This window comes from Schistocerca cancellata, chromosome 9 (genome assembly GCF_023864275.1).
Source record: "Schistocerca cancellata isolate TAMUIC-IGC-003103 chromosome 9, iqSchCanc2.1, whole genome shotgun sequence".
Lineage (NCBI taxonomy): Eukaryota > Metazoa > Arthropoda > Insecta > Orthoptera > Acrididae > Schistocerca > Schistocerca cancellata.
This window is the reverse complement of record NC_064634.1, coordinates 189921777-189931291: the sequence shown is the minus strand read 5'-3', so window position 1 is coordinate 189931291 and position 9515 is coordinate 189921777. Positions and strand designations below refer to the sequence as shown.

Here is a 9515-nt window from a genome sequence, read left to right as displayed (position 1 = left end):
CATTTTCTGCTGCTGTTGATATTACTCTATACTGATCTGACCAGAAATCCTTGTCTTCTTTCCATTTCACCTCACTGACCCCCACTACATCTAGATTGAGCCTTTGTACTTGCATTTTCAGATTTTTTATCTTCCCTACCACGTTCAAGCTTCTGACATTCGACGCCGCGACACGTAGAGCGTTATCCTTTCGTTGGTTATTCATGCTTTTTCTGATGGTCACCTCTCCCTTAGCAGTCCCCTCCCAGGGATCCGAATGGGGGACTGTTCCGGAATCTTTTCCCAATAGAGAGATGATCATGACACTTTGTCAGTTACAGGCCACATGTCCTGTGGATACACGTTATGTGTCTTTAATGCAGTAGTTTCCATTGCCTGCTGCATCCTCATGCCGTTGATCATCGCTGATTCTTCCACCATTAGTGGCAGTTTCCCACCCCAAGGACAAGAGAGTGCACTGAATTTCTGTCCGCTCCTTCGTCCCCTTTGACAAGGCCGTTGGCAGAATGAGGGTGACTTCTTATGTCGCAAGCCGTCGGCCGCCAATGCTGATTATTAATCAAAATTGAAGCAGTGAGGTTCCGAATGCAGGACTGAAAGACGCTAACCCCTAGACCACGGGAAGAATCACATACATTCCCCAAAGTATCAATTAAAAAATGTACTTTTAACACATTCACCTCTAAGCATTAGTATACACGACGTATAACATCTGTTGTACAGTTCACAGTAAATCTTCGAATAGCCAACAGTGAAGTTCAGTGCATTTGTGCCTTGTCGGGAGAACATGATGGGACCAAGCAGCTCATCTTGCGTTAGTCACATTTTGTTTATACATATCAGACTGCATCCAGCCCCACAAACAAAAAATCCAGTGGCGCAGTATCTGGCGATCTTGATCTTCAGTTATAACTGTGCCACCACAACCAATTCACGGGTTAGGGTAAGTGTTGTTGAGACGTTCCCTCACATGTCTGGTAAGATGTGGAAGGGACTCCGTCATGCTGGAAGTATACTGCAGTCCGCACAGCCAAAGGAACGTCCTCAAGGTGTTCAACAAACGAATTTTCCACAAAATGCCTGTAACTCTGTCCCATCATACACTCTTATAAAATGAATGGACCCATCATGTTACCGATAATGCCACACCATACACTGATCGAAAAACTAACTATGAAATTGGGTTCTACTATAGCATGTGGATTTTCCTGTGAGCATCTATGAATATTACCTGTGTTAGTGATTCCATACCGTGTAAACGTGACTTCATCGGTCGTTTGACCAGTGACAAATTTCGTGTAGCATGAAGATTGTGGGTATGCTGTATGTAAAATGTATACAAGTTTTCCAAGTGGACTTTCGTCATACATGTGTTCATGGGACACTGATACGTGCAGAAAGTTGCCGTGTGGCGCTAGAGTCCATCCAGCATACGGTGGCCGATACAAAATAACCAATTTCCGTGCAAAGCGCTGGACGAGTTCATTCGTTTGTTCAGAAGCGGAGGGCGACATTGTCTTCCACCTTTCGGCCGGTCGGCAACGACAGAATCGAGGCCACGCCCTACATTCTTTCTCAAACGATTTATGGAAACCCTTCAGTAAAAAAAATCATTTTTGTGTTACTTATAGATTTATACGTCAGGCTCATGATAATGTGCCAACGGCCTTGTCGCAGTGGTAACACCGGTTCCCGTCAGATCACCGAAGTTAAGCGCTGTCGGGCAGGGCTAGCACTTGGATGGGTGACCAGCCGGTCTGCCGAGCGCTGTTGGCAAGCGGTGTGCACTCAGCCCCTGTGAGGCAAACTGAGGAGCTGCTTGATTGAGAAGTAGCGGCTCTGGTTACGAAAACTGACAATGGCCGGGAGAGCGGTGTGCTGACCACACGCCCCTCCATATCTGCATCCAATGACGCCTGCAGGCTGAGGATGACACGGCGGCCGATCGGTACCGTTGGGCCTTCGTGACCTGTTTCGGGAGGAGAGAGAGGAGTTTCATGATAATGTGACCATCATTTCGTTAATGGTCATAGTTGTTGTGATATTTACGTGGAAGTAAGACACTGTGCGAAATTCGAAAAAGTTTACTATGAAATAGAGGGATCGCTATGATCTTGCGTTTCGTGCACGTTACACAATATGTTGCTGCATATGAAATCTAGCTAACATAGCGAATTTTTCTTTAGACTTGGGTGGAGGTCTTAATCTGTCACCAAACTTGAGGAAATTGATCTAAGGCACCATACTCATTTCTGATCTACGCCAACGATAAAACCAGAGTGAAATATCCACAACAGTCCTCATATTTCATATACGATTTGGGATATCGAAAAGAAATTTTGGCAAATGATAGTACACACACAGGAGAGTATTTTTCCATATGTTTATTATGCAAAACTTAATTATCTACCATGTTACTCCACTAATTACACACTTCTTTAATGAAATAATTTAATTTTTAAGGGACATTCGTAACTGGTGAATCGAGAAATGCTATGAGTTTGGGTGCAATATAATTTAAGATATCGCACGCTTGCTTTGTACTGAGGATTGCTTTTTCATAAACTACTGACCTTATCGTTCCTCAGTTCCAGAACTTAATAAACCACTGTTTCAGAATTCCCCCGCAATTGTGCCAGCACAACAAGTTATTGAAAATTTTGTAAACTCCATTGTGTTTTGGCAAAAGAAGCAAATTTTAACATGGCAACATAATAAATGTGTAGGTTTTACTCAAATTTCGCCACTCATGACGCTTCTCTGAGAGTTACAAATGGTTAATAAGCCAAGCGAATATAAATCACTGCATTTTCAGTGGAATTCTTTTTAAATACTAACGAAAGTAGAGGTGATAAATCTTTTTGAACGGTCACCATGTGAGTGTGGGTATGGGGGGGGGGGGGTGGGGGGGGGGGGAAGGGGTTACACTTAATATTCGCAAAAAATGTGAGCTTCAATTTAGCGCGGCGTTCCTCCTCCAGTGCTAGAGAGCATTTCTACCAGAGCGCCTGCTCGTAACCCCCACTACCACCGCTCTTCCCACGTGTGCTCTGCCGACTACTCATCTACCGGCCACGGTGTTTTGTGCGGAATCTAGTAGATGTATACTGTATCATTTAAACAATGAGTTGCACAGGTCACACCAATATTCAAGGATGGTAGTAGGAGTAATCCACTAAATTAAAGGCCCATATCGTTAACGTCGATCTGCAACAGGATTTTGGAACATATATTGTGTTCAAACATAATGAATTACCTCGAAGGAAACGGTCTATTGACACACAGTCAACATGGGTTTAGAAAAGATCGTTCCTGTGAAACACAACTAGCTCTTTATTCACATAAAGTGTTGAGTGCCACTGATAAGGGATTTCAGATCGATTCCGTATTTCTGGATTTCCGGAAGGCTTTTGTCGTGTACCACACAAGCGGCTCGGAGTGAAATTGCGTGCTTAGCGAATATCGTCTCAGTTATGTGACTGGATTTGTGATTTCCTGTCAGAGAGGTCGCAGTTCGTAGTAATTGACGGAAAGTCATCGAGTAAAACAGAAGTGATTTATGGCGATGATGATGATGATGTTTGGTTTGTGGGGCACTCAACTGCGTGGTTATCAGCGCCCGTACAATTACCCAATCTTTGCTCAGTCCAATTTCGCCACTTTCCTGGATGATGATGGAATGATGAGAACAACACAAACACCCAGTCATCTCGAGGCAGGTGAAAATCCCTGACCCCGCCGGGAATCGAACCCGGGACCCCGTGCTCGGGAAGCGAGAACGCTACCGCGAGACCACGAGCGGCGGACGATTTATGGCGTTCCCCAAGGTAACGTTATAGGCCCTTTGCTGTTCTTCATCTGTATAAACGATTTCGGAGACAATCTGTGCAGCCGTCTTTGGTTGTTTGCAGATGACGCTGTCGTTTATCTACCAATAAAGTCATCAGAAGATCAAAACAAACTGCTAAACGATTTAGAAAAGATATCTGAATTGTGCGAAAAGTGGCAGTTGACTCTAAATAACGAAGAGTGTGAGGTCATACACATGAGTGCTAAAAGGAACTCGTTAAACTTCGGTTACACGATAAATCAGTCTAATCTAAAAGCCGTAAATTCAACTAAATACCTAGATATTACACTTATGAGCAACTTAAGTTGGAAGGAACACATAGAAATGTTGTGGGAAAGGCTAACCAAAGACTGCGTTTTATTGGCAGGACACTTAGAAATTGTAACAGACCTACTAAGGAGACTGCCTACACTACGCTTGTCCGTCCTCTTTTAGAATACTGCTGCTGCTCGGTATGGGATCCTTACCAGATAGGACCGAAAGAGTACATCGAAAAAGTTCAAAGAAGGGCAGCACGTTTTGTATTATCGCGAAATATGGGAGAGAGTGTCACAAAAATGATACACGATTTGGGATGGACATCATTAAAAGAAAGGCGTTTTCGTTGCGAAGGAATCTTCTCACGAAATACCAAGCACCAAATTTCTCCTCCGAATGCGAAAATATTTTGTTGACACCGACCTACATACAGAGAAACGATCACTACGATAAAATAAGGGGAATCAGAGCTCGTATGGAAAGATATAGGTGTTCGTTCTTTCCGCACGCTATAGAGATTGGAATAATAGAGAATTGTGAAGGTGGTTCGATGGACCCTCTGCCAGGCACTTAAATGTGATTTGCAGAGTATCCGTGTAGATGTAGATGTAGATGCTGTTCCTGCTTAAGTTGTTGATCTACACGTTCAGAAGAAAAATGGGAATTTGAAAGATTACCTGTTTCATGCAGTGTGCTGAAAACTCAGGTAAACGTTCTACGATCAGGAATTCAACGTATCGGAAAGCACCGACGGCATTCTTCGACAGCTGCAGGAACACTACCATAGCAGAAGCAGTAAACATACACAACATCGGCATATTCTTCATTAGTGCAGATGTATGGTATTTTAGCCAGATAGTGTACAAATGCAATTGACCGTTGCTTCTCTTTGATTGACTCTGAATTCCTCGCTCATCTTCACTCAGAACACACCATGGACAACTGTACCTTCAACGGGTTAGTTTAGTGGCAGAAAGACATCTCATGCAAAGAGGTTGAAAGTAACATGGTACATTGGGCTACAATAAAACGTCAAAGAGGTTGGGTAGGTAAGACACATACATGTGCGCCACTACCCAAGAAAGGAATGTACATTAAAAGCGTTCTATTTCGGAGACCATTCGGAACGGGACATATGTCCACATGAAGTCATTTTGCTTCCAATGAGCGCTCCTATCATACTCCTGAATATTGACCATTTAACAAAAGTATGTTAATTCATGACAATCATGATAACGTGCTAACCTTCTCAATGTAATAAGGATTACATAGTGTATTTGAAGAACATTATTGGTACATTCGCTGATTTTCTATCGAATATTATTTATGTCGTACGTTACTCACAAACAGCAGTCAGCAATGAAATGAAAATTCCAATGGATGGAGTATGCTAGCACAGCATGCCACTTTGTGGCAGCTGTCGGTAATACTACAGTGACTATTTTTACTGAAAACAACGCAGGGTCGCTCAGACATGAGGTAGCTGCCGGTACAGCGGAAACATGGAGTCCGCATAATTGCAGGAAACACTAGGAAGAAGGGCATGTCGCCAAGTTTAGCCCTTAGGTCATCTAACCTCTTTAAGACGCTGCATTCAGAGCAGTATATTCTGGTCCGTATGGGTAACAACAGTGGTTTAAAACAATAATAAATACTATTATCAACTGCATGTGATGCAAACAGATTAATATCACAACATTGACACTGTCTTTTAATTTTTAATCACAAAGTATTTGTTACTGCAGACATCCGTCCCAGGCAACAGTGTGCATGTTCGCGAAGACGTCATGTTACGCCTTTCAACTTCGTCAGAAAATGGATGCGACTCATGTCGGATACCAAACGCCGCTGCAATCCAGCGTAAACAGGCTGGCTGTCACAAACAGCATTAGCATTTCAAATTCATATTCTCCTCCGCGTTGATTCACAACGGTTCCCTCAGGCAGGGTGAGGCAACGGTTGGCAGTGGATCGCCGCGCGGCTTGCTGCAGACACACACGTGTTCTCGTTTCCTCAGGATCGCCGTTCGAATCCCCTCCGCGCTGTGGTGAACCTGTTTACATTGGTTCCGTCGGCTCGCATCACGCATGTGGCGAACTGCTTCTGTCCAACACTTCCTTGAGATTACACGGAGAGATAGAAGTCAAACTTAAATTAAACGATACCAGTTAAATCATTTCTGGCTTGATAGATGGTACCCGTGGTCTAGGGGTAGCGTCTTTGATTCATAATCAAAAACGTCTTCGGTCCCGGGTTCGATCCCCGCCACTGCCTAAATTTCGATAAATAATCAGCATTGGCGGCCGAAGACTTCCGGCATAAGAAGTCAGCCTCATTCTGCTAACGGTCTTGTCAAAGAGGGCGGAGGAGCGGATAGAGGTTCAGGGCACTCTCTTGTCCTACGGGTGAGAAATTGCCCCTAAAGGCGGAAGAATCAGCAATGATCAACGACATGAGGATGCAGAAGACAATGGAAACCACTGCATTAAAGACACATAACGTGTATCCACAGGACATGTGGCCTGTATTTGAAGAAGTGTCATGATGATCTCTCCATTGGCAAAAGATTCCGGAATAGTCCCCCATTCGGATCTCCGGGTTACCATGAGAAAAAGACTGAATAATCAACGAAAGAATAACGTTCTACGAGTCGGGGCGTGGAATGTCAGAAGCTTGAACGTGGTAGGGAAAATAGAAAATCTGAAAAGGGAAATGCAAAGGCTCAATCTAGATATAGTAGGGGTCAGTGAAGTGGAAGGAAGACAAGGATTTCTGGTCAGATGAGTATCGGGTAATATCAACAGCAGCAGAAAATGGTATAACAGGTGTAGGATTCGTTATGAATAGGAAGGTAGGGCAGAGGGTGTGTTACTGTGAACAGTTCAGTGACCGGGTTGTTCTAATCAGAATCGACAGCAGACCAACACCGACAACGATAGTTCAGGTATACATGCCGACGTCGCAAGCGTCGCAAGCTGAAGATGAACAGATAAAGAAAGTGTATGAGGATATTGAAAGGGTAATGCAGTATGTAAAGGGGGAAGAAAATCTAATAGTCATGGGCGACTGGAATGCAGTTGTAGGGGAAGGAGTAGAAGAAAAGGTTACAGGAGAATATGGGCTTGGGACAAGGAATGAAAGAGGAGAAAGACTAATTGAGTTCTGTAACAAGTTTCAGCTAGTAATAGCGAATACCCTGTTCAAGAATCACAAGAGGAGGAGGTATACTTGGAAAAGGCCGGGAGATACGGGAAGATTTCAATTAGATTACATCATGGTCAGACAGAGATTCCGAAATCAGATACTGGATTGTAAGGCGTATCCAGGAGCAGATATAGACTCAGATCACAATATAGTAGTGATGAAGAGTAGGCTGAAGTTCAAGACATTAGTCAGGAAGAATCAATACGCAAAGAAGTGGGATACGGAAGTACTAAGGAATGACGAGATACGTTTGAAGTTCTCTAACGCTATAGATACAGCAATAAGGAATAGCGCAGTAGGCAGTACAGTTGAAGAGGAATGGACATCTCTAAAAAGGGCCATCACAGAAGTTGGGAAGGAAAACATAGGTACAAAGAAGGTAGCTGCGAAGAAACCATGGGTAACAGAAGAAATACTTCAGTTGATTGATGAAAGGAGGAAGTACAAACATGTTCCGGGAAAATCAGGAATACAGAAATACAAGTCGCTGAGGAATGAAATAAATAGGAAGTGCAGGGAAGCTAAGCCGAAATGGCTGCAGGAAAAATGTGAAGACATCGAAAAAGATATGATTGTCGGAAGGACAGACTCAGCATACAGGAAAGTCAAAACAACCTTTGGTGACATTAAAAGCAACGGTGGTAACATTAAGAGTGCAACGGGCATTCCACTGTTAAATGCAGAGGAGAGAGCAGATAGGTGGAAAGAATACATTGAAAGCCTCTATGAAGGTGAAGATTTGTCTGATGTGATAGAAGAAGAAACAGGAGTCGATTTAGAAGAGATAGGGGATCCAGTATTAGAACCGGAATTTAAAAGAGCTTTGGAGGACTTGCGGTCAAATAAGGCAGAAGGCATAGATAACATTCCATCAGAATTTCTAAAATCATTGGGGGAAGTGGCAACAAAATGAATATTCACGTTGGTGTGTAAAATATATGAGTCTGGCGATGTACCATCTGACTTTCGGAAAAGCATCATCCACACAATTCCGAAGACGGCAAGAGCTGACAAGTGCGAGAATTATCGCACAAACAGCTTAACAGCTCATGCATCGAAGCTGCTTACAAGAATAATATACAGAAGAATGGAAAAGAAAATTGAGAATGCGCTAGGTGACGATCAGTTTGGCTTTAGGAAAAGTAAAGGGACGAGAGAGGCAATTCTGACGTTACGGCTAATAATGGAAGCAAGGCTAAAGAAAAATCAAGACACTTTCATAGGATTTGTCGACCTGGAAAAAGCGTTCGACAATATAAAATGGTGCAAGCTGTTCGAGATTCTGAAAAAAGTAGGGATAAGCTATAGGAAGAGACGGGTCATATACAGTATGTACAACAACCAAGAGGGAATAATAAGAGTGGACGATCAAGTACGAAGTGCTCGTATTAAGAAGGGTGTAAGACAATACTGTAGCCTTTCGCCCCTATTCTTCAATCTGTACATCGAGGAAGCAATGATGGAAATAAAAGAAAGGTTCAGGAGTGGAATTAAAATACAAGGTGAAAGGATATCAATGATACGATTCGCTGATGACATTGCTATCCTGAGTAAAAGTGAAGAAGAATTAAATGATCTGCTGAACGGAATGAACAGTCTAATGAGTACACAGTATGGTTTGAGAGTAAATCGGAGAAAGACGAAGGTAATGAGAAGTAGTAGAAATGAGAACAGCGAGAAACTTAACATCAGGATTGATGGTCACGAAGTCAATGAAGTTAAGCAATTCTGCTACCTAGGCAGTAAAATAACGAATGACGGACGGAGCAAGGAGGACATCAAAAGCAGACTCGCTATGGCAAAAAAGGCATTTCTGGCCAAGAGAAGTCTACTAATATCAAATACTGGCCTTAATTTGAGGAAGAAATTTCTGAGGATGTACGTCTGGAGTACAGCATTGTATGGTAGTGAAACATGGACTGCGGGAAAACCGGAACAGAAGAGAATCGAAGCATTTGAGATGTGGTGCTATAGGCGAATGTTGAAAATAGGTGGACTGATAAGGTAAGGAATGAGGAGGTTCTACGCAGAATCGGAGAGGAAAGGAATATGTGGAAAACACTGATAAGGAGAAGGGACAGGATGATAGGTCATCTGCTAAGACATGAGGGAATGACTTCCATGGTACTAGAGGGAGCTGTGGAGGGCAAAAACTGTAGAGGAGGACAGAGATTGGAATACGTCAAGCAAATAATTGAGGACG

The 9515-nt window shown here is 43.1% G+C and overlaps 1 pseudogene; it reads left to right on the top strand.

Annotated features, from left to right (window-relative positions):
* The first annotated feature begins 1658 nt into the window (after positions 1 to 1658).
* LOC126102284 (5S ribosomal RNA) lies at positions 1659 to 1776 on the top strand (annotated as a pseudogene).
* The last annotated feature ends 7739 nt before the right edge of the window (positions 1777 to 9515 follow it).